The sequence below is a fragment of the Colobus angolensis genome, unplaced genomic scaffold (assembly GCF_000951035.1).
Source record: "Colobus angolensis palliatus isolate OR3802 unplaced genomic scaffold, Cang.pa_1.0 Scaffold7, whole genome shotgun sequence".
NCBI lineage: Eukaryota > Metazoa > Chordata > Mammalia > Primates > Cercopithecidae > Colobus > Colobus angolensis.
In genome coordinates, this window is record NW_012120709.1 from 1,496,881 (window position 1) to 1,522,030 (window position 25,150).

Genomic DNA, 25,150 nt, shown 5'->3' on the forward strand with positions numbered 1-25,150 from the left:
CTTCTTGTTCATTTGAAACACAAGAAACAGTTTCATCATATGGTGTGTTGATCTGAAGAGTCCCAGAAAGGGTGAGAATTCCCTGTGGAATTGTAACCAGGAACACAATTTAGTGGGTGGGCAGTCATAGTCCCAGAGGGTTCTAGTGTGCTAGAAAAAAAAAAAAAAAAATGAAGTGAGAGTAGCAACTCTGGTATTAAATAATTAAATACAAGAAAAAAGCCAAAGGAGGAAAATACTTTAGGAATAAGTGGCTGAGACTACATCCAGCCGCATATGAATTAGGAGCAGAACTGAGATGAATTGTAGCATTTCTAAATTTTATGTCAGGTTATTAGAATTTAGAGCTGAGAATGTGGGACTTGGATAGGTAAAGTCATTTTCCCAAAGTAACCTAACTATTTAATGTAGGATCTCAAGCTAGAACCCAGACTTCTATAGCCCAGTTCAGATGACCATCTCTGCACCTAAGTATATTTGGGAGTTGGGAGATATTGTTAAAAAAATTAAAAAGCTGTATTTAGGTAGAATGAGGTGGAGCCATCTTTTCTCCTCTTCTGATCAGTCTAGGCAGTTTTCCTGGCTTAGATTTAAGATTATGACTGTTTCAATGTCATATATATATATACACACACACACACACACACACACACACACACATATATATACATACACACACACACACACACACACACACACATATATATATATATATTCCTGGGCAATATTTTTGGTGCATTTTTCAGCAAAGCATGTCTTAAAATCACTTCTGACAATTCTGTCCCTGGTCAGAATGTCCAAAACCTGCACTGACTACAGATTTCCAGCATGGTCAAGAGACCTGGATGTGGCCATTTGTAAAGTGTTTTATACACTGGGCACATGCAGTGCCATCTGCCTCAGCAACTCCATGTACCTATATTCCTAGAGGCATATCTGCAAAGTCAACAGTTTACCCCAAGGCTATAACAGGATTCCTATACCCTCACTTCTCCAGTCTGACTTATCCAAGGCTATCTAATTATCTCCTCTATGTCCTACTCAAGTCTTTATTTTCTCCGCAATACCAGAGAACAGAAAAAGATTATATTTGTACATGTTCTAGTAGGAAAGGTATGCTGTAGCGCTATCTAATATCACAAAACTTGGACTTTATCCTGGGCCAGGATCTCAGGCCATGTATTAGAAGGTTAAAAACTTGATAAGATATGGCTTCTTCTCTCAAGGGAATTAAAATAGCGTAGGCAGAATGAGAAATGCCACATGAGAAGGCAAATACTATAGGACTGGAATGAAGTGATAAAAATGTAGAAATCACATCAGGTTCAAAGGATTTCAAATGATTTTGTTCAGAATGTAGCAATGGATGGCCTTTGAAGGACGGATAGGGTTTTACAGGCTCAATGGCCAGAGGAGGAGGAGGGATGTTACAGACAGAGGGAGAAACAAGGCCAAGAATCAACAGCAGTGAACTTTGGGCTGTGGTCAAGTAATGCTGATAGTTTAACTGGACCAAAATTTTGGGTAACAATGGGAAAGGATTGGGAAATAGGAAAAGATGGTTAGAATCATATTGAAGGAGTTGAACCTTGAAGGTTTTTGATGAGAAAAGTTCTCAAAAAAGAGATTCAAACATTTTAAGAGACTCTGAGGATGAGAATAACACAATGTGTTCATTCAGGTGCCTGGAAGGGTGGCCGTAATGAATGATCTGAGCTAGACCTGTGGGAAACCATTTGTTCACACTCAGGGAGTACTGGAGCTAGAGTCTAGGGATGTAGCCTCTGTGCAAATGCTGAGGGAGACTTGGTTGTTTTGGAATGTTCAACCTTACCCGGTCCTGTTGTTAATTTCTTTTCCCTTCTCCTTCTTGTTTTACTTTGATGGCTTAGTGAACATGGTACAAGATGTATTCTCAAGGAACAAATCTTGCTGCTGCTGAAAACACAGTACACCACTCCCCAAAGCTGCATCCTGTACAATTTGAATGTCATGAGTACTTAGAAGCTCTTTTCTTGATGAAAGCCCTTAGCTGAATTTTGAGTTTGTGCTTTTGAATTTAACCAAAGAAGTGGAAGACTGCAAGAGCAAAGTTACCGCGTGACAGGAGGCACTTTGTTAAAACTGTTTGAATCAGTGTGATTTAGTTGTAGTTATGTGGATACTAAACAAGGTACTCTATATTGCTACATTTCAGGAAAAAAAAAGCCACACAACACACCAGTAATCTGAGAGCTTTCTAGCATTTTCTTCCCTAAAATGAAGTAGGACAATAAAACTGTCTTTGAAAGGGACTTAACTTAACCTTTAGGAAAGTTAAGAATGTTGATGGCCATAGAAAGACTGGGCAAAATAATCAAGCTGCTCCTAGATGTAAACTATGCAAACACAAGGGAAGAAGTGTATATGCTTGTAAAGAAACGACCCAGAAAACAGCGTTGCACAGTGTTGCACTTTGTGTCCTACCACTTTACAAAATGTAAGTTTTTGGTGGTTTTTAAAGTTGTGTCATGTGCCAGTTCCTCTTTTCTAAATTGCTCTGGGATGTAGCAGGGACTCAACTGATATTTTGTTGAGGGGATGAGTGGAATCCTGATGCATCTAATAATTTTTAAAAGATCAGAAGCTTTAGGTGGAAATGTAGGCAAAATAAATAGATCGGAAAAGTTATATAAGTATGTTATAGGGACTGGGTAAAATGTCAGCATTTGGGAAGTTTCAGCAGCTGTTGGGAAATGCAGCCAGACCAGCCATATTGAGTTCCCGGGAGAAGAAGAAAGGCCACTCCCTTGCCACAGCACTAAGCACCTGTTTTAGTAATCAGTGTCGGCCTGGGGCTTTGCAGCTAACTTTTAGCCCTGAAAGCACCCATTGGTTTGTGAGGACTTAAGTAGTTTGGGGAGACCCAGGATTAAAGCATCTGATTGATTTTAGTCAATGTTTGCCTACTCCAAAGGGCACTTGTCCACAGGTATCTGTACTTTTTGCTGTATTCTCTCTTAGTCTGTGAGCTGTAACTTATCATCCTCTGGGAACCTCCGTGCCCAGTGTAGAGTTTTAGTGTATGTACACTGGATGCAGACACATTATTATATTTAATCCACATTACAACCCTGTCTTCCTTATTTTATAGCTAAAGGATCAGAGAGGTTACATGACTTGGCCAAGGTCACACAGCTAGGAGGTGACATAGCTGAAATTCCAACCCAGGATTCTTGGCTTAAGCACAATATTTTTGTCTGTTGCATGGTGACAGATGCAGGCTTCATTCTACCTTCACTGCCAGGGCAGCAGGGCCTTTCCTGCTTCTGCACTTTGGCGTCAGATTGACTGACTGGGGATCAAATTCCAGCTCCAGTACTTCTTGCTAAGTGACCTGAGGCGACTTGCTTAATTTTTCCCAACCTCCATTTCCTTCTCTGTTGATTAGGCTCATGATTCCTTTTCACAGGATTTTCCTTCTTTAAATAAAGCTGAAGGCTGCCTGTGTTGGAAAAAGACTGAGTTAAGATATTATGTGCAAGTTTGTACAAGGCAGTCTTTTCTCAATTGTGGTAGCACTGTGCTTGCTCTAAGCCCTGGATTTGAGAGAGAGAGAAGCAAAGCTCTGGGAGGGAGAAGTTAAAGCCCCAGTTGGTTAATTTCCAGCAGTAAGGCCAAGTTTCCCCAAACCCCTTTCCTGTCTAGGAAAAGGCGATCCTAACACCTGTCCTAGGGGTGCTTTGGGTATTCACTGAGATTGTGCATATAAAAGCCCTCTGTGGATTTTAAATAATCATGTAGATGTTCATTCTTATTATCAGAATAATCTCATTATTTCCAAATCAGGCCTCTCAGCTTAGACTTTTCTAAGTCCACATGAGATCTCCATTTTCTCCTCTACTGGAAGTAGATTACCAAAGAAAGAAAAGGTAGAGACATGAATGTGCTTCCCATTCACTACTCCCTACCTCTTCCTTGCAATCATGTATTCTGGGACTTCCTTCATGGTGGGATCTTTCACATAATCTTCCTCTTCAAGCTGGGCAAGCCTGTTCTTGTCTCTCTTGTGCTTCAGGAGGAAATACTGGAGAAGATGTAAGTTTTTAAGCCTTCATTTGGGGGGATGTGGAAAGAAGGCAAAGGAGAGATGGGCAGGTAGGTTTGATTTCATGCTATCCCCAGCCCTTAGCGAAATACTTGGCATCCTAAGAGGTACTTTGTAAATACTTGTTGAATGAATGATTATGGAAAGTTGGTGGCAGGAAGAAGGGCTAGATGTAGAGAGCTGAGGGAAAAGCATGAAGTGTGGCCAAAGAATTTTGCTATTCTCCCTGTTGCTTTCAGACAGGTTAACATCAGACTGCTCTGGAAGCTGTAATTGATGAGGCCAGATTCACAGAACCACAAACAAAACTCCCTGTTGTTCTCATTTCTTTGTCTTGCAGACAAACGCATCAGCTATTTGAAAAAGCAAGCCCAGAAAACAACTGACAAACCAAACAAATCTGGGAGGCTCAGCATACACATTTTTCCCTTCTAGAAGCTCCGAAGTGCTAATACACCGCTTACATTGAAATCTGGCGACATTCAAATGAAGAAAGCCAATGGAAGTGAGTTATGTTGGATGCCTCCTCTTCCACAACTCCCTCCCCTTGAGTCATGACATTGGCAATTTCAAATAGGAAGCAATCCCAAAGAAAGGTTGCAAACACCCTTTCAAGGTCTTTCTCCTTGTGGGCCCCGCATACCTGCAACTACATTCTTTCTCCTGAACCAGGCTCCAGCCAATTAAGCTGTTCATAATCAATATATTTTATTTTACGTATTTGGGGATTTATATCCTGCCAACTTCCAAAAGGACGTAAAAGGCCTTTAACATTTCAAAATAAAATGAGGAAATAAGGGATAAAAATAGAACCTCATAAAGTGAGTAAGGGAATAGATGTTACAAGGCACCTGACTTGACCTAATTCTTGCAGCTATAGCCAGTAAACTAAATCCCGACTTTATTTGTGGTTAGCCCAAAAGGGAGCACATGGTGCTTACATAGCTCTCAGTGCTGTGTCAACGTGGAAAAAGAAAAGTAATGTTGGAAATGGTTTGTAGAACTAAACCATTTTTTAGAGCTACAGCTTAAAAACGACACTATAGTTATTCTGTCAACAACCTCAACAGAAGTCTGTGCATGTAACACTTCCCGCAAGCAACCCCTCTGGCCTGCAGCCATACTGGCCTTTCACTTAACCACTTTGCTATATTGCTCCCTCTGCCTGCAGTAGTCCTCCCAGGAGTCCACTCACCTTCATCCAGTTAACCCTGCTCCTCCTTTCAGTTTCTGTTCCATCAAAAGAGCCATCATCTCCTACTCAGATTGGGACAGGCCCCCTTGTTTAGGGTTTCAGAGCACCTTGTACTCTAAATAATGACACCAGTGAGTGAGTATGGTAAACTATGGTAGGTAAACATTCCTACCTTTCACACGGTTACCTACCATAGTTTACATTTACTTATTTACTGGTGTCGTTATTTAGTGTCTGTCTTCCCCACTAGACATAAGCTCCCTGAGGCCAGGAACTGATGTACTTTTCTCACTTCTGTATCCCCAGTACCTCATACCAAGTCTGTACCATGTCTGACTTATGGTGACTTATGGTAATAATAATAATAGGATAATAATTACAATGATAATAACTAAAATGTATTAAACATTAGGAATTCTTCTAAGTGTTTATATCTAATGATTCATTTGAGCCTCAAAATAGCCCTTTGTAGTGGATACTGTTGTTATCCTCCTTTTATAGGAGAGGGACAGAGGTGGAGCTCTAAGGTTAGGTAAATTGTCCAAGGTCAGGCCGGGTGCGGTGGCTCAAGCCTGTAATCCCAGCACTTTGGGAGGCCGAGACGGGCGGATCACGAGGTCAGGAGATCGAGACCATCCTGGCTAACACGGTGAAACCCCGTCTCTACTGAAAAATACAAAAAAAAAAAACTAGCCGGGCGAGGTGGTGGGTGCCTGTAGTCTCAGCTACTCGGGAGGCTGAGGCAGGAGAATGATGTGAACCCAGGAGGCGGAGCTTGCAGTGAGCTGAGATCCGGCCACTGAGCTCCAGCCTGGGCGACAGAGCAAGGCTCCGTCTCAGAAAAACAAAAACAAAAACAAACAAACAAAAAAACTTTGTCCAAGGTTATAGAACTAGCAGATAAAGAAGCTAGAAGGTAAACTCACAGTCTGGTTCCAGAGTCTGACCTCCTGACCCCAGAATCTGCTGCTCCTTGGAGATGCACAGTAAATATCTGTTGAATGAAGGAATGAATTCAGATCATAATATGGCCCAGGAATTTTGCTTTCTTATCATCTAACTTAAAATAGAAATAGAATCTGAAAAATGAGAATGAATGCTACATTTCACAATTAAACCATTTCTCTGGGCTCTCAAATTGGTTACTTAATGGAGCACTAGGCCAGGGCCAAACCACAGGCAATTAAAATGATTGGATTATATTTTTAAAAAAGGCCATGGTAACTGTAGGGTGAATGGGCCAGCTGCCTGGCATAAAAATCCTGTATCTAAAGTATATGCAGTTATATGGCAGCTAAGCTGTCATTTTGTTTTGAAATGCTGAGTTGGGCTTATATTCTCTTCCAAGAGAGAGAAAGAAGGAGAAGTTAAGTAAGTGTTTGCTGCATTAAAAACAAACCAACTTCAGCATATGGAGTCACTGGAAAGGTTATGAGGTAATGTTGGAATCAATATTTTCCTCAAAAGAATGTGAACTCTTACCAAACTTTCTCACCTACAACTGGGCAAGACCCCAGAGATCTTCACAGAAAAACTGAGAAAGTTGATGTGGACATGAAAGATTGTTACTACTGTCTCCTCTCTACCAGGGTCTCTGTAAGGCTATGGAGGATCTGATGGGAAGTAAAACCATATCCTAGCAAGCTGACTAGAACTTGATACTTGAAAGGTGTACTTATATGTATGAAATGGCTTGCCTGTTGGATACGGTTGTTGATGACTATGCATTTTAATATTGGGAAGGGATTTCCTTTTGACATATTTGATGCAGAGTTGCTCTTTTTATAGAGGCAACTGGCTAATATACCCACTTGTTTCCAACAATCACATACTAATTATATAGGCTTGGTAGCATGGAATCTGTTTATACACGTTTTGAGCCATCTCATTCAAAATATTTAGGGGGGAGCTTAGAGTGTATATACCTTGAATACCTTGAACTAGTCCCAGGGATGGATTGAAAGGAAAAGACATGGTCCTGCTCTTATAATTCCTATAAAAATTAGTATAAATGACATTCTTTCATTTGTTTGGCACCAAGCATGTGCCCATACAAAGAAGCTAAAGAAAGACAGTGTATTATAGTAGAAAAAGCCCTGACTTTGGAGTCATACAGCTTATGCTTATCAACTACTTAACCTCAGGGACTTTACCTGAACACTCAGAGAATCAGTTTTCTCATTTGTAAAATGGAAATCTTATGCTTTGCAGGATTACTGTATGGAAAAGAAACAAATATTATCATCTAGCACATAGGCAGTAGCCATTAAATTGCTTAACACATGATTTCCATTCGTGAAAAGCCACATCCTAATGAAGGATGGAATAAACAAATAATTACAACATGAGATTTTGATATTGCACAGAATTGACATTGAGCAAAGGAGCACAAGTGCAGAGAAGAGCAAGGAGCTAACTCCCTCTGCCCGAGCAATCAGGGAAGTCTCCCCAAAAGAGGCTACATCAGAGGTAGGTCTGGAAGGATGAGTCAGCTTTTGTTGCATGGAGAAGGGGAAACGTTTTTCAAGCACAGAAACGTGAAACAGCATGTGCTGCTTGTCGTGGGAAAAGTGGGAAAGTCAGTGCCGTCAGAGGGTAGGCTCTCTGTGACTAGGCGAGGCCAGGCCACATCATGGGAGATAAGGCCAGAGGGCATAATCAGTTACAGACCGATCAAAGAGACATACGTAAGATGCAGTCCTAATAAAACAGATCCTCTTCATTTTATTCCCGAATGTTCTATTTTTAGTGACCAGATTCTACGATTTTCGCTGGCAAAAAAAAAAAAAAAATGTTTTTTTTTCCGTTTCCCTGAGAAATTTCACTTCATGCGTTCTTTGAACATGTATTTCTGTATGTTCTTAGAATTCAACGCTAGCCCAAAGTTTCTGAGAATTCCCTGTTAGCCGCTTAGTCAACTTGGTATAATTCTCTGTCACATCTGTCATGCTTTCCTGCCTTTCCGAGCCTGCGTTGTCCAGGCTCCCATGCCTCCCATGGTGGGGGCGCAGACACATCTCAATTGGTCCCTTTGTGCAGAGCGGAAGGCAGGTGTGAGCTGTGATTGATGGCTGGCTTACATGGCCACAGAGAAACTGGCTCTGGGCATTTTCTTTTCTTCTCAAGGCCCAATCCATTCCTTCTACCCAGACTTTGTTGTAATAGAATTTCTTTGAGTTGTTACCCTTGGAATTTTTTATTAAGTTGTTCAGTTGTCAAATATAAACACACTTGAAAAAATATGAATTTGATTAAGATCCAGAGGGGAGAAATGATGACTGAAGGCTTGAATAACTTTTGTTTCTTTTTATTTCCATATTAAGTTATGCATCACAAACTATGGTACAGGGCAGTAGTTGTGATGCCAGGTGTGTGTCCTAATGACTAGGGGAGTTTTTGAAAAAAACACCCCCTGGGCCTGATCCACACCCTCAACCAAAGACGTATCTTCAGAGCATGTCTGGCGAGGGAGACCTAGGGAATCTGTGCTAAAATTACTACTTTGCAGGCAATGTTGATATGTAGCCATAGGGGAAAACCTACTGGGGGAAGGGGATGCTATGATAAAAAGTCTTAGTTCCTGTCCCACCAGTCCACCATATCCATCTGTCCTGTCCTGTCATTCAGTAGGTTCTGTTGAACATAGACTGTGTGCCCACATGCTCTTAAGCACATGGGCCAGATCCAGTCACAGTCCTCATAAAGCTTACATTCTAGTAGGGAGATAAGCAGTAAGTAAGATGGATAAGCAAAACATATTAGCTGTTGCTACTTGCCAAGGAGAAAAAAAATACAGTGGATAATGTATTTACTTCCTTACCTCCCATTCTCAATTTATCCAATCTGGCTTTCATTCCCAGATTTGCAGATTGTTCATTTGTATAGGCCCAACTCTATCCAACTTGCCAAATCTAGCGGGCACATTTTAGTCTGTGTCTTGCTTGGCCCCGGTATGGTATTCAGTATGACTCATTACTCCTTAGGTAAATATTGAGACAAGTACTGTGTCTTTACAAGTTAAAAAATAACTTACTTTAAAAATTTTTCACAACTATACCTAAGATAGGCAGTATTATTTTTGTCATTTTAAAAGGGGAAAACTGAGGCACACAGATGTGAAACAACTTGCTCAAGTTCACACAGCTAGCAAGTGGAAGAGTGGACATTCTTTTCACTGTCAACTCTCCCTTTCCACACCAAGTTACCCTGTTACCACCCTAGGCTTCTTTTACTCCTTCTCTCATCATTCACTTTCCAACAGATCCCAGGCTCATCTTCCTTTGCTAGCCCCTTACATGCAGGCATTCTATGCTCACTCTCTTCTTCCACACTCACTCTGAACTATCTCTTTAATGCCCCCATTTTTCTCTATTGCCCATATCCCTGTGACCCCCAAATTTACACTGTGGGGCCAGGCATCTCTTCTGACTTTCCAACAACGTAATTAGTGCCTGCACTTGGATATCAGGTAGACACCTTTCTTTGTGCATTTAATAGGGGAGTGCCTAATATGTGCCAGGTGCTACATGGTCATTGCAGATATTACAGTGAACAGGGCAGATGGGGTCTCTGGCTCATAGAAATTACTGTCTAGCAGGAAAGGCAGACCAAATGCAAAGACATCCCCAAATGAGCTTAAATACTGTCTTCCCTCTCCCCTGAATACTTACTCAACTTCCTGTTTTCTCAATTTCAGTTAATACCACAACCTCGGGGTTGCCGTTGATTCCTTCTTCTTCCTCCAGGCCTAAAGGCAAGTCTATCTCCTACATACCTCTTGACTCTATTCCCTTCTTGCCATCACCACAGCCTCAGGTTAATTTCCCACCTGGAAAACCTGGTCAGCTTTCTAGCTGGCCTCCCTGTCTCCAGTTCTACGTGCCTCTAATCCATTTGCGACACCATTTTTTTCTAAAGTGCAAACTCTATTGTGCCCTCCCCTCTTTATATCCTCTGATGGGGCATCTATCTGGTGACACCCCACCTCTTGCGATAATGGATCTTTTTTTCATGAGAGCCCAATTCGTGTGGTTGGCCCAGCTCCAACTGCCTTCTTATGCACCCCCTGCACCTGGCCACAGTGATGAGTTTCAGAATGGGCAAGAAGAGGCCAAGAAGAACTTTCATGTATGTGTTGGGAGGGAAATGGTCTCACTCTTGCTCTGAAATACGAGTTGTTTCTTTTTCTCTGCATTGGGAGAATCTCTCCACATATGAAGACAGTGCATGAAAAGAAGCTGACCCAGTCAAGACAGAGCCTTAGGAAATTGTTTGAGTTCCTGGATGATTTAGTTGCGCATGAAGTGGGCTTTACTCGTGGACTTTACCAATCACAGGGGTCAATATGTTTTCTGTTAGAATCCAGTGCTGGCACTTAATGGCTATGTAACTTTGGATAAATTATTTAACCTTTCTGAATACCAATGTCCTCATCTCTAAAATGGGCATAATAATACATCCACCTCACTGGATTGTAATGAGTTCCAAATGAGTTAATGCATACAGGGAGCTTAGAACATTGCTAAGTGTTAGCCATTATTGTTATTACCATTACTTAGCTGCGTTTGGTCTTGGGTTTCTTTAGCTTGTAATTTAAAGAGTAGCAGCAAATACCAAGTCCAAACTTTGTATCCTGCTTACAAGGCTGATTTCTAGCCTACTATCCAATGGCTCCATCACAGTCCTTATGCCTCTGTCTTGCTTGTATCAAATTTCCAAAACTCCCCAAACATTTATGCCGTTTCAGACCTTTTTCTAGGTATACAATGATCTTTCTGCTCAGAATGCTCATCTTCATTCACCTAGCAAAGTCAGGTAATGATTCTAAGCAGCAAGCAGCAGCAACTAACTCAGGATGGCAGCAGTTTTGGGTCTGATTTTGCCATTGATTATCTGCTGTCTCTGGGCAAGTCTCAAACATTTGGGTCCCCTGCATTTTATAAATGATTTTTTCTTGATTCTCAAATGTACTTCTCTGTGAACAGGGTTCTATAGATTCATTGACAGTCAAGAATTCCTTACTCAGCTCAAGTTTCAGGTGAGGAAAAAATAATAAGGCTAGTGTATTTGGCCATTCTTGCTAGAAATAAATACCTTAGGCTGGGTAATTTATAAAGAAAAGAGGTTTAATTGACTCATGATTCTGCAGACTGTATAGGGAGCATGGCGCCAGGCATCTGCTCAGCTTCTGAGGAGGTCTCAGGAAGCTTACAATCATAATGAAAGGCAAATGAGGAGCCAGTGCATTCTATGGTGAAAGTGGGAGGAAAGAACGGAAAGTGGGAGGTGCGATGCTTTTAAACAACCAGATCTCTCTGGAACTCACCCATCACCAAGAGAATAGCACTAAGCCATTAGTAAGGGATCTACCGCCGTGATCCAAACACTTTCCACCAGGCCCCACCTCCAAAAATGGGGATTACATTTCAGCATGAGATTTGGTGGGGACACAGATCCAAACCATATCAGTTAATTAACTCTCTCCAACTCCCATTGCTGGAATGGAGAAGACAGACTTAAATCACAGCAGGAACAGTTGGCTCTCTAGAGACAACCTTCTGAACAGATAGGTGGTCAGCCCAAGAAACAGGGCATTAAGAAGGATGTGCTTCCTTTCTTAGATCTCAAGAAGAGACAAATGAAATTTCTTCTTGGTCATGTTCCCTGGTCCCCCCACCGCCTTTCTAAAAACTCAAGATTGTTTGAGTTTTTAGAAAGGCAGGGGTGGGTGGGACTCACAAACCCAGGTCCCATAAGCTTCTGAGGTCATGTTTTCTTTGAAAACATTATCTTATGTATTAATACTTTTAATAGAGAAGCACTACATAAACATTCTACCCAATAAAATAATCAAAAATACATCATATAATTTAATGATTTCTGTCTCCGCCATCTCCTTCATTTTCTGCCCCTTAAGGTTACACCTTCCACAGTTTTTTGTTTATGAAAACAACAGCAACCAAATTAACTTAACTATATCTTTAAAAGCAAGAATAGTTTTCCATCGTCTCTAATGCCTGGCTAGGTTTCCAGAATATTTAAGAACAGTAGTAAAATCAAAATGTTTCTTCTGTATTTCAGTGGGAAGATACTGTCTATGGGTCTGCATCCCTGAAGCTTTGTTTTACTGTTGGAGATGAACAAATGTAAATAATTTAAAGCATCACCCCAGTAGTATTTTCCTCATTTAAATTTTATTTCTATGTAAATTTACCTCAGGCCTGGAAAGGTTTGTTTCTGGCCTAGGATAAATGGCTGTTTTATTGCCAGAGTCCAGGCTGGCCAATTTCCCCAGACACTGGCTAGCTCCTGGGTGGTAGAGTTTGGCTGAAAGACATCAATGCAAACATGGTTTCTTTTTCCTTTGCCTGAACTACTATTCAAATGAAGATTATTAAAGGGATCTAAATGTGAAAATGTTATATACCAGCAACATACACATCCCCCAAATGTGTGCACATGGCCTAAATTAGACCACCTAAGTAGGCGGTGTGCAGACTAGAAATTATAAGAAAGGAATTGGATAATGAGAGGCAGCAGTCCGTGAAGCCAGCCCACCAGCAGAGCAAGTGCAGCATCCCTAGAAGGGTTTCCTAGAGGGAGAAATGGAAGCATGTGGCATGGGAGTGGGAAGTCGCTCCCTTGTTTCTTTCCCCTCTTTCCTGTCAGATTCATTTCCTCTCAATTCCTCTGTAAGAACAATAGTACCTGACTCAAGTCCAGGTCCCATTAGCTTCTGAGGTCACGTTTTCTTTGAAAACATTATCTTATTTATTAATACTTTTAATAGAGAAGCACTACATAAACACTCTACCCAACAAAATAATCAAAAATACATCATAGAATTTAATGATTTCTGTCTCCACCATCTCCTTCATTTTCCACCCCCTAAGGTTACACCTTTCACACTTTTTTGTTTATGAAAATGTGCACATACATACATGAGGTGGAGGATGATTGGTGCTTGTTTTTATAAAAATAGAACCATATTTATTTTTCTGTAGCCTGCTTTTCTTAACAAGACATCATGGAATTCTCTCTGGGTTAATAGATACTGACCATTTTGTTTTTTAATAGCTGCATAATATTTCCTATTAAAGATATACCATAATTTGAACTATTTCTGTGTCAATATACATCCAGAAATAAACAAAAATGGCAATAAGCATTCTTAACATAAATACTTATGTGCTGGCAATTTTATTTCTATAGGATGAATTTTCAGAATTGGATAATTGGGTTTGCATATTTTTAAATTTAGTAGACATTTCTAGTTTACTTTTCCAAAAGGTTGTAGCAATTCAAGCCTTCCCAGAATATAGGACAGTGAAAATCTCTCCCAGGTTTACCAATTCTGGTTTTCTTCTTTTTTTCTTTGCCCATGTGATAGGCAAAAATGATGTCTTTAAACTTACTTAATGCTTTCTTGACTACAAGTGAGGTAGCTCATCTTTTCATGGACTTTTTAAATTTCTTCTGCTGTGAATTCTCTTATCCTTTGCTTATTTTTGTACTGGGTTGAAGTTGTCTTTTCTTACAAATTAAAAGAGCTCTGTACATTAGGGAGATTAACCTTATATCTATCACATCTGTGACAAAATTTTCCCCCAGGATATCATTGGTATTTTGACTTTGTCTTCTCAATCTTTTAACAATAAGAAAATGTAGTCAAATACCATATGTTGGTGTTTTCCTTTATGGCTTCTGGATCTCTTATTTTACATAGGAAAGTGTTCCTACTTCAACATTATGTAAGTATTATCCTAAATTTTGTTCTAATGTATAATTTTTCACTAGTTCTTTAATTTACTTGGAATCTTTTTTTTTGTGTACGGTGAGAGTTAAGAATTTCTCTATGTTTTCTTCTGGATGGCCAACTATGTCAGCAGCATTAATAAAATAAACACTTCTTTTCTCATTAACATGTTCCCTTTGCCATATATTAAGTTTCCACATATACTTGGATTTATTTTCTGAATTTTTTATTCTATTTTACTAGTCTGAGTCATTGCCATTATATTTTTATTGTAATGGCTTTATGAAACATCTGATACTGGATAAGGCAAATCTATCCTCATGATCCTTTGTTCTTTTTTTTTTTAAACTCATCTCAGATATTTATGTTCCCATTAGAAATTTAAACTTATTTTATGCAGCTGACAAAAAATTGGGATTCTGTTTGGGATTGCATTAATTTTGGAAGGATTACTATAGTAAAGATAAATAATTTCTATTGAGAAAATGGTATATCTTTTTCATTTGCTCAGAATTTTTTTTCACATCTGTCAATAAGATTTCATAGTCTTCTTTATCATTGACCCTGTACCTTTCTTGCTAAATTGATTCGTGGATCGTTTCATTTGTATTGATATTGTGAATGGGTTGTTTATCAAATTGGCTTCTAAATGCCTAACTTATAATGGCTTGAGATCTCACCCACATGGTGTCATGACTCCAACCCTTCTCAAAGTGTTGCCCAGCCACTCACAGACACCCACCTTTGTGCTTCCCGCCTGATCTGTTCTTGCATTTACTGACAGGCGTGTGCTTTCCAGCTCCGACTTTCTCTTGTCGCTCCCTGCAGCTTGGGAAGCCTCCCTGTTGCCACGGCAGAAGCACCATCATAAGCATGATAACACCATTGCCAGACCCCCATCTCTAGGGACTTCTAAAGCTGTACATTTTCCTGGGGCCCGAGTGGTTCTGGGTCCCATAAGAGGCAGGGAGAATGGCCTTTTCCCTAACTCCATACCACATCTCATCCCCTAGTTCAAATGGCTCTGCTTGTTCTCAGAACCTTCCAAAGTCGTGCTCGCACAGTCCCATCAGCTCTTGTTCCTGCTCCCCCCCAGAGCCTCTCCAAACCTTCCTGGCTGTGTAGGATACAGAAGCCAGAACAGCTTTTTCTTTCCTCTTAGCTGAAATCCATCCCCACCACCCCCAAATTAAAGTAACGCAGCTTCTCCAAAGCGTAACCTTCCCTGTCTCAAGAGTTAAAAATCTGTGTTTTTAACTCTCGAAAACCTCAGGATCACTAAAGAGCTCCATTAGAGCAGAAAGTTATTTTGCTTATTTAGATAAAACCAAAAAACCTGATTGAGTTTTCCCAGATCAGAGAAAGAACTATTTTGGAGGTTTCATCTCTACCAATGACAACACTAAAAACAGCTGGAATCTTTAGAAATATAGGTTTTCTCTACCTCTATCCTCTTCAGCAAGGCTTCAAAATTCACAGGTCCAAATTTTCCCAGGAGCTCAGATCCAGGATACTGTGGGCTTCTGCTCCCTCCAGCAGTCTCTGCTGGAAGGAAGTTTCTCTCCAGCTATGACAGGGACTCCAGCAACTAGGAGACAGAGGAAGGTCCAGTTACTTCCATGTCTGTCTAGGGACCACTGAGGCTTTTTCATTAAACATGATACTAATGCAATTTCCTGAGGCTCTCATATACATTATTGGATTCAGTCCTCATAACAGTCCTATAAGATAGAATTAATTTTTCCCCATTTTACTGCTGAAGAAACTGAGGTTGAGAAAGGTGAAGTAAACTGTAGAGCTAACAGTGACAGTGATCTAATTAAAACCTAGGTTGTATTCCGTAGTCTGAGCTCTTACCTGTGGTAATATATCTAGGGGGACAGGGAGGATCCTAGCACAAACAGTTCATCTGAGTGCCAGTCCAACTACTTCCCCCCTGGAGTCTTGACCCAAAGGGCTTGAACAATTCCTTGTGGTAAAACTCAGGGCCTTCCATTTCCCCTTTTTGTCAGATGCATCAACTGACTTCTGAGTCTTTGTTATATGGTATTATTATAAGGTCCTTTGCTATGTAGTTTAATTGTTTCTGTGTTACACTTTAATACATGAGAGCTCAGAGATTTTACAAAATAAAGGGGGCAGGGTATTGAGGTGCAGATTATAAAATTTTTGTTAGGAATGAAAGTTTAGAGTTGGTAATCAATCAGCTATCTCAGTAAATTATCCTTGATAATTTCATTCGTCGTAGTTTGTAGTTTGACTTACATTTAATGTGCAAATGTTTTATATATACAATTTACAAATTGATTTTGAGTTCTAGTTTTATAAGAGCTATAAGCTTAAAAATGTATACCCAGTGTTAATTTTGTTCATATGTATGTAACACTATAATAAAAACAATCTACATCAACATTGCAGATTCCCTGAAAATATTTCCTTTCGTAAGGACATTATTTAGAGAAATACTGATACACAGCTTCCCAATGGATCCTCCCTACAGCTCTGTGAGGCATATTTTCTCATTTCTGTTTATAGACCAAGAAACATGGGCTCAAGCAGGTATGTGGACAGGCCATCAGAGCAGATGTAGACAGTGACAAAGCCAGACACAAATTAGGGTCTGAGTCAAAATCTAAGACTCTTTCCCAGAAACTTCTTCTTTTTAGCAATGAGACACTATTTCACACTTTCAGCAGAAACGTTATTTATTATGTCTCTTCTTAGGGGAATGATGTTCAAACTTAAGGATTTAAAAAATAATTCCTCTGAGAAATCTAGTTTAGCAAGGCTGACAAAACAGGCAGCATCTAAGTTAAGTTTACTATAAAGGTTAAAAAAATGTGTAAGTTATTTGAGTGATATGGTGCACTCACGTGCTTTGCAGACGAAACTTAGGAGATCGCAGCGGGGAAGCAGACAGGAGGATGTGAAGGAGGAGGGCAGGACAGGGTGAGGCAAGAGTTAGAATTAGAGTCCAAGTATTCTCATCAGGGAAAGAGAGAGAAGGAGAAGGAGAGGAAGAGGAGGAGAAGGTGGGAGAGTGGAAGGGGAGGGGAGAGGGAGTGGGAGAAGGGGGAAGAAGAGGAAGAAAAAGAAGTAGAACAAGTAACAGCAGTAGTTGGACCAAATCAAGTTGACAAGCCTGGAAGTATGAGAGCTAGTTTCATTATTTTAGAAAGTCCATCATAAGGATACGTGGGGGTAGTTAAAACATGAGGCTTCTTTTTTTTGGCTGTAATTATATTAACTCAGTGGGGGTATCACTGTTGCTCATGCTGAGTAGAAATTCAGATGAAAAGTTCTAAATGATTTAGATTAATAAAGTTAGAAAAATAAATGTCCTATCCACAAAATCTCATTTGTTGAGAAATAAAATCTTCAAAAACACGTATTTGTTCAATCAGTAATGATTGTGCATCAGCTATGTGCTGTGTGTACAGAAAGATGAGTAACATATTGTCCCTCCTCAAGGGCAAGTGTTGCATGCGCATTGGGGTGGGGACTGATGACAGACACATGCCAGCATTTATAATTCAATGTGAAAATGCAATTAAGGCATAATGTATAGAGGATTGGGGGACTGGGTAGATCTAAGGAAAGAGGTTCCTGACTTGGCCTTAGAAGTGAGAGTCAGAGAAGGCTTTCTCCAGGGGTTAGGAAATGAGCTAAATTATACAAAATGTGTCAGCAGGGAGGAGAGGGAATTCTGGCCCAAGGGAACTATGCCAGCAAAGGCCTGGAGGTGAGAAACAGCATGGTGGTTGGCAGAGAATTCTGTGAGCAGTTCAGTGTTGTGTGTGCATAAACTGTAAAGCAAAAAGATTTAAGAAGTCAATAAGGGGCCAGATATTGGAAGTCACTTTGTATAGAGTGACCATAAAATGTATCATCCAAACTGGGATGCTTTTGAGAATTAAAAGAGGACACTTTATACCATAACCACAGGTTCAAACATGTACACGTGGACATATGGCCACCCTATTTATAGGTCATGTCACACAGCTTAGACTTCCTCATTGAGTGACAGGGAATCATTGAGAACTTTTCAGCAAAAAAAAATGACATAATGAGATTTGAGTTTTAAAAGATTATTTAAAATAATAGATTCATGAATACTGGATTGAAAAAAAAGGAGATATAGGGAAAGCTCTATCTTCTCAATGCATTTATTCAAGAAATCTTGTTTGAGAGCTGCCATGTTTTGGCACTATACAGGGGCCTCTAACGAACAAAACCAGAACTGATTCCTGCCTTCAGGAGTTTATAGTGTGATGGAAAAGACTGTGAACAATTAAATAACACACAAATAATTACAGAATTGCAAATGTGGCAATGCTCTGGAGGGGTGGTAACCGGTGCTATAAGAACATAGGATGGGGGATGAAGAGGTCAGAAATGACTGAAGACAGAAGGGATGAATCTCCTGGAAAGAAAAAGAGGGCATGCAAAGATCCTGTGACAAAAGGTATGCAAGGCCTGACAACACAGAAATAAATGGGTGTAATTCGTGGGCAGCAAACATTTCTTTATGTAGTAACAGATGAGATGCTGTGTTCTAATGTAGTCCTCCCCAGGAAGAACAGTATAGTACGCAGCCTCATGCTGAGCCCCTCTGACGTGACGTGTTCCTCACTGACTGTTCAATTCACAACACAACCTCTATGCCTCCTAGGTGGAATTAGGAAGCAAATGGGTAGCAATGTCCATCCTTCTCTGGGTTTATCTTGTATATACACTTCACACTCTTATTTGCTGAGCCAGTAAGTAAACTGATGTTTAACCACCAATAACAAAAAAACACAAGACTTATTCATCACCTATTTCAGTCTTCAAACCCAGACCTGCCTTTATCGATGAGGCTGGCACAGGAGAGAGCACAGCCAGTTGGAGGGACTGGAAGGCCGGTATGGCTGTGATGGGCAAAGCAGTGGAGTTTAAAAGGGAGCGTGAAGCAAGGACAGTCCAGATATACACACAGGGGCCAGACCATAGCTTTGCATACTATGTTAAGCAATTGTGTTTACATCTGAAGAACAATGGGAAGCCAATGATGACCTTTCAGATCTTCAGTCAAAATGACTGCTCTAAAAAGAAGAGCTAAGTGATGGGTAAGAGTGGATGCTGCCATACCACTAAAGAGGGTATCATAGAGGTCCAAGACAGAGATGATGGTATCTCTGTTTAGGGTGATGAAATAGAGACATTTGGTACTCACCAAATATCCAGCTGTTCCTATGCATTTCCCAGTGTCCCTTGGAATTAAACTGGTTCATGTGACTAGTTTTAACCAGTGGTGTAGGAGCAGTATTGATGTGTGTCACTTCTGGGTAGAGGCAATAGGTGAGTTGGCTCTGTTGCTCTCTTCCCTTGCTGTAGTGACAATGGGGATCCTGACTCCCACAGGGCAGAGCCCCAAGATGGAGGAGGGATGCTTGACATGTCTTGAGTTGTCATGAGAGAAACAAATTTTTGTTAAGACACTGAGATTTGGGGCTTACTTGTTACCAAAACATAGACTAGCCCCTTTTGGGTAATATAGGTTGTAGATGGTGGAGATAGACAGAAGTGGGTGGGTTTGACTGAGAGATTTTTTTGAAGCAATTCAACAGTCTTTGGATTTAAATTTGAGATGGAGCTGTGAGGAAAAGGGAGGTGTGAAGAAAGACTCCTCAGTTTCTGGGTGCATGTTTAAGTGGATGGTGGCATCAGTCACTGAGATGGAGGACAATGAAGTTTCTAAAGATAGAACAGATGGGCTCACATATCTCCAGAAGGAACATGGAACAGTGAGAAGTGGGTTTTGACCCCAAGTAAAAAAAACGGGTGGGTTTTCAGTGAATACTTATGACTAGTATCTGCTGCTGTCTAACTGTGATTTTAGATAATTTGCTTCATTTAACTGGGTCTTTGTTGCTTAAATGAATACAAAGGGATAAGAACATATGTCTATATCAGGGCTTATTTAATTCTGAAGCTCAAATTATGTTAACTCAGTAACATCTGGCCACAAAGTTAGGACTGTTTGTTGGTGCTAGACAACCCCAAGAGCATGACTACTGATGCACAACCCATTGTCGTGAATTCTTAGAAGTAAGTGACAAGGGGAGTTTTGTTGAATGAAGATAAAACAAGTTGTGTTCTTAACCCAAGATTTCTCCCAACTTGAGAACTGTATTAGTTATCAGTTGCTGCATAAAAAATTACTCCAAAATTTAATAGCTTAAAACAACAAACATTTATTATTTCAGTTTCTATGGGATCAGAATCCAGCAGTGGCTTAGCTGGATGCCTCTGTCTCAAGGTCTCTCATGTGGTTGCTGTTAAGCTCTTGTCTGGGGCTATGATCTCAACTGGAGAAGCATTTACTTCAAAGTTTATACATCTGGTTGTTGGCAGCCTCCGGAGATTTGCTTTCAAGTTCACGTACGTGGACCTTTCCATAGGGCTGCCTCAGCATGGTAGCTGACTTTCCCCAGAGTGAGCAAAGAAACTAGGAGCACTTGAGACAGAAGTCACAGCATCTGTATAAACTAATCTTGGAAGTCACTATTTTGCCATAATCTTATTTACTTCTTCAGTATTTTCTTTATTAGAAGTGAGTCAGTAAATCCAAGAGGAGGGGATCATACAAAAGCTTGAATATCAGGAGGTGATATTAAGAAGCTACCTACCACTCTGGTGACTTGGTTTCTACAGGGGAAAGGAGTTACAGATCTATTTGGCCTGAGAGAAGTGCTGTTGTTTTCCTTTCATCAACCACCCATAAGCCAACAAAATCATGGCATTTGCTGCCACTGGGATGACTTATGTCAGTGCTTGGCTCATTGACATTTTGTTTACTTTCTCTTGAGCTAAGCTCTCCAGAGACTGGATGACTAGAATTTCCCTACCAAAACACAGGGGTCCACCGGCCACAATTTACCGTGTTTCTAGAGTGTTTTCTTTGATGTTGCCAGATCCATGTACCTTAAGACTTATCCTGGGACTTGGCCCCTGGAGGTTCTGTGGAATCCCAGGCATTTGCTCCTGGTTAAAGAATGGGGTAGGTCAGAAGTCTTCCCTTTTAATTAACTAGTCTTTGGGCTGACCCAGGGACAAAAGAGTCCCTTCCTTCCCTCCCTCCCTCCCTCCCTCCCTCCATCCCTCTCTTCCTTCCTTCCTTCCTTCCTTCCTTCCTTCCTTCCTTCCCTCCTTCCCTTCTTCGCTCCTCTCCTCCTTCTTTCCTTCTTCCTTTCTCTCTCCCTCTCTTTCTTTCTTTCTTTTTTTTTTTAATTTGCTACAACCCATCTTTGGCTCTTTTTTGTGATATAATATAGTAAGTGATTATAAGCATTTAGATTCTAAAAAGTAATAGCCCTGTGTAATCTTAGCTTAAGTTTTCTGTGACATAATTTTCTTATTTATAAAATGAGAAAACTACCAATGCTTACCACATAGGATCATTATGAAGAGCCAGTTAAAGCATGAAAAGCACCTACAGCACTTGACAAACAAAAGGTACTCAAAAATGTTCGCTGTTATTAGTGTTCTAACTCTTCACGTCCCAAGGGTGCTTGCTGTGTCTGAAATGCCATATATCACAGCAGACAAAGTTATGAGAGAATAGAGCAAAGGCAATGATTCTTCCTTCTTTATTACATTCTCTTTGCCACAATAACCCACACATTTTGCCATTTTTTTCCCTGTCCCTTTCTCCTCCTTCTCCTTTTTCTTCTTTCTTTTTTCCCCCTATTTGTGATTTTCTTTGATTGTATGGCATAGAATTAGGATTTGAATATTTCTTCATGTTGGATATATGAAAGGATATGAGAAGGATGTGTGTAACATGTGAAGAGATAAATTGCCCTTCTCTTCCATTTCTGCCTGATAAAATCCTCTCTTTCTTTTAAGTCCCGTTTTAAATAGCACCATTTCTAAAAAAATAATAATAATAAAAAAATTATCCAAGCACTCACCACATGTAACCAGCATCCTCTCCCTCTCTACCAACAAACTAATTGTGTTTTCCTTGAGGCGTTTAACACACTACATTCAAGTTTTAGAGCCAGTGGAATGCAGTTATTGTTTTCAGCATAGCAAAAGACCCCTACACTCTGATTTCTCAAATCACATTCCAAATCCTATTTAGAAAAAGAAGCTCTTGGCTGGGCATGGTGGCTCACTCTCATAATCCCAGCACTTTGGGACGCCAAGGCCAGCCGATCACCTGAGGTCAGGAGTTTGAGACCAGCCTGGCCTACATGGCAAAACCCTGCCTCCACTAAAAATACAAAAATAGCCAGGCATGGTAATTTTTGTAATTAACAGGCCTGGGTGCCTGTAATCCCAGCTACTCGGGAGGCTGAGGCAGGGAGAATTTCTTGAACCCAGGAGGCGGAGGTGGCAGTGAGCCGAGATCATGCCACTGCACTCCAGCCTGGGCAACAGAGCAAGACTCTGTCTCAAAAAAAAAAAGAAAAAAAGAAAGAAAGAAAAAAGGAAAAAAAGCTCTCATTGTACAACTTGCTTTCCTAATAAGTGGTAATTCATCAGCCACCTTGATGAGCCAGAGGGAAAATCCCCTAAATGTCACTGCTCAGATGAGGAATGTGATTCCCTGGGGGCTGGGTGGTAGGGCCTCAAATCCAGGCCAGGGTACATTTCCTGCTCAAGGCCCAGCCTCCTGAAATTCTTGAACACATCTATTTCCAAAATTAGAGAGGACACCTCACAGGACAGCTTGGCAGCTTGTAAAGAAAGGGATGAATGCTTCCCAAGGAGGAATTTCTGGGACACCAAGCAACAGAATAGAAGAAAATAGGACAAACAGAATAGTCCAATCAAACTGAAAGTTCAGTTCCCTCTAGCCTGAAGGCACCTTATACAAAAAATGTTATTTATAAAAACATGTGAAACCAGCAGTAAATAAAATCAATGACTTTGACATATTGAAGAAAGAGAGTCTAACCCTTACCATAAGGATTTTACAAACATGTTTAGTAAATTTATCATAATTTTTAAACCATAAAATTTAAGGTTCCTTCTACTTCAAGTTTCTATCAAGCTCTATGGTAGTGGATGCTATGGTGTCACCAAGCGTCCTTCTTCAGGATGGCACTGTCCCCTCAGCTGTCAGGAGTGCTGCCTGCTGACTACTCATGGCCGAGTGAGGAATTACCCTTAGTACAATGGAGATGCCTCACCTGGATGCATAAAGTTACGCGTTCTCCCTGTGGGCATCTTGCACCCAATAGCCAGTTGACATGGGGGTATAAAGGACTACCAGCTGGGCTCAGTTCAGTCATTGTAAGGGGTTATCCCTGCTCTAAAGCACCCTGAGGGTAGAACTGAAGCTTTTGCTGCAACTGAATTGCAGTTCAACTTCTCCCTCGACCTGTTCCTGCTGCACTTCCTCCCTCAAAGGCACTGTTAAAGGTCCTGCATCCAAATCTCTGCCTCACAGTCTGTTTCCCAGGGAACCCAATCCAAACCCCTCCATTTTATCTGATATAATATTTAATAAAGAAATTTGCAATGTCTCCCAAACCTGTGCTGACGTCTTTCATTCATTATTTCTTTTAATCTGCATGACAACCCATAAGTAGTATTTTTATTCCCATTTTATAGTTAAGGAAATTGAGACTCAGAAAAGTTTAATAATTGCTCAATGTGGCCTGGCTACTAAGCAGGAGAATCATACCTCAAACGTAAGTGAGGATTAAATGAGATTATGTCTTCAAATGTGATGGTGCCTGGCGCAAGGTAAGTGTTTAGTAAATGGTAAGAGCATTATTATTACAAGGCAGGTCTAACCAGAGATTTTCACAATCTGGACCATTTATCAAGAGTTAGAACATATAAACACACTTCAATAGACAAGCCCACATAACATACAAATCCAAATCTCAGAGGTTATCTTAGAATGTTATGAGAAATGAGTAGGCAATGGCCAAAAGAGATGATTAGATTATGAGTGACAATAAAGCCAGCTGTTTATCTTGTCACAGAGGCATGTAGGTTGCTTAGGCAATAAACTGATTGATGCTGCAGATGTAATATCTTGAAAAGCAGCTAGGTTTTAAAATACAAGCTGATTCACTGAGTAACATTATCCCTAGAACCTCACACAGAGTTTTGCATTGAGTATTGCTTCAGTCAATGTTTGTTAAGTGCTTGCATCTGGTTGCTGGCAAAATTCACTTGCCCAGTTCAGAAGCAAATAATAAATATTTCTGTTAATTATAATGAATATTGTATAAGCATCCATATTGTGCTCAGTGCTTTATTTATTTCATGCAGAGTTGAGGACTATACTACATTCAGAAGCTCAATTTGAGCCTTTCTTATTGACTTTTAACAAAATAAGAAGCCCATATTTAAATTGATGCTGCTAATGTGAGAACACTATATTTCATACCAGATTTAGTGAAGTGACTAATGGATTCCCGATAGCTAGGAGTCTACCCTTTCATCATCTTGACGGATAGCCATATACACTTGATACAACTACCAGTGCCCAGGTGGCAGGTCCAGAGCAAGGCTGCCTGACAGGTTTCTCCACATGACTAGGTGAAACCAGTTTAATTTCCTCTGGTTCTGTTGATGTCTTCTGGTGGGAGTTAGTCCAGGCAAATCAAGCTGCTTACTGAGTTCCTTACCTTAGTGCCGCTCGCATTCTACCCTTGGGAGGGAGAGAACCAAGAAGAAGCTATGATTCCAAGTGCTCCAACAGCTTAGGTAATTTGTCTGGGAAACAACTAGAAAATATTGGATTTTCACAAGTACATTTTGTGACAGAGATTATAAGAGTTTATAGTAATTCAGAGATGAGAGAGAATAATTTGGGATAGGGATATCTGGAGGAGGTTCTTGTGATGCCTCCATCGCTCCAAGGATTTACTTATTTTTTTCTACAAGGTTTGATTAAGCACTTTCTATTTCCCAGAACCCCTGCCCATTAAAGAGGATTCTGACAATAAACATAGTCTCTGCTTATAGTGGCTGACAGTTTAGGACAGAAAGAGAGATTAAAAGGAAATTACAACTATAGTAATGTGGTTAAATGGTAAAATAGAGGTATGAACAAGATGCCCAGAAAACACAGAAGAGGAAGCACTTCACTCTGCCTTGACGG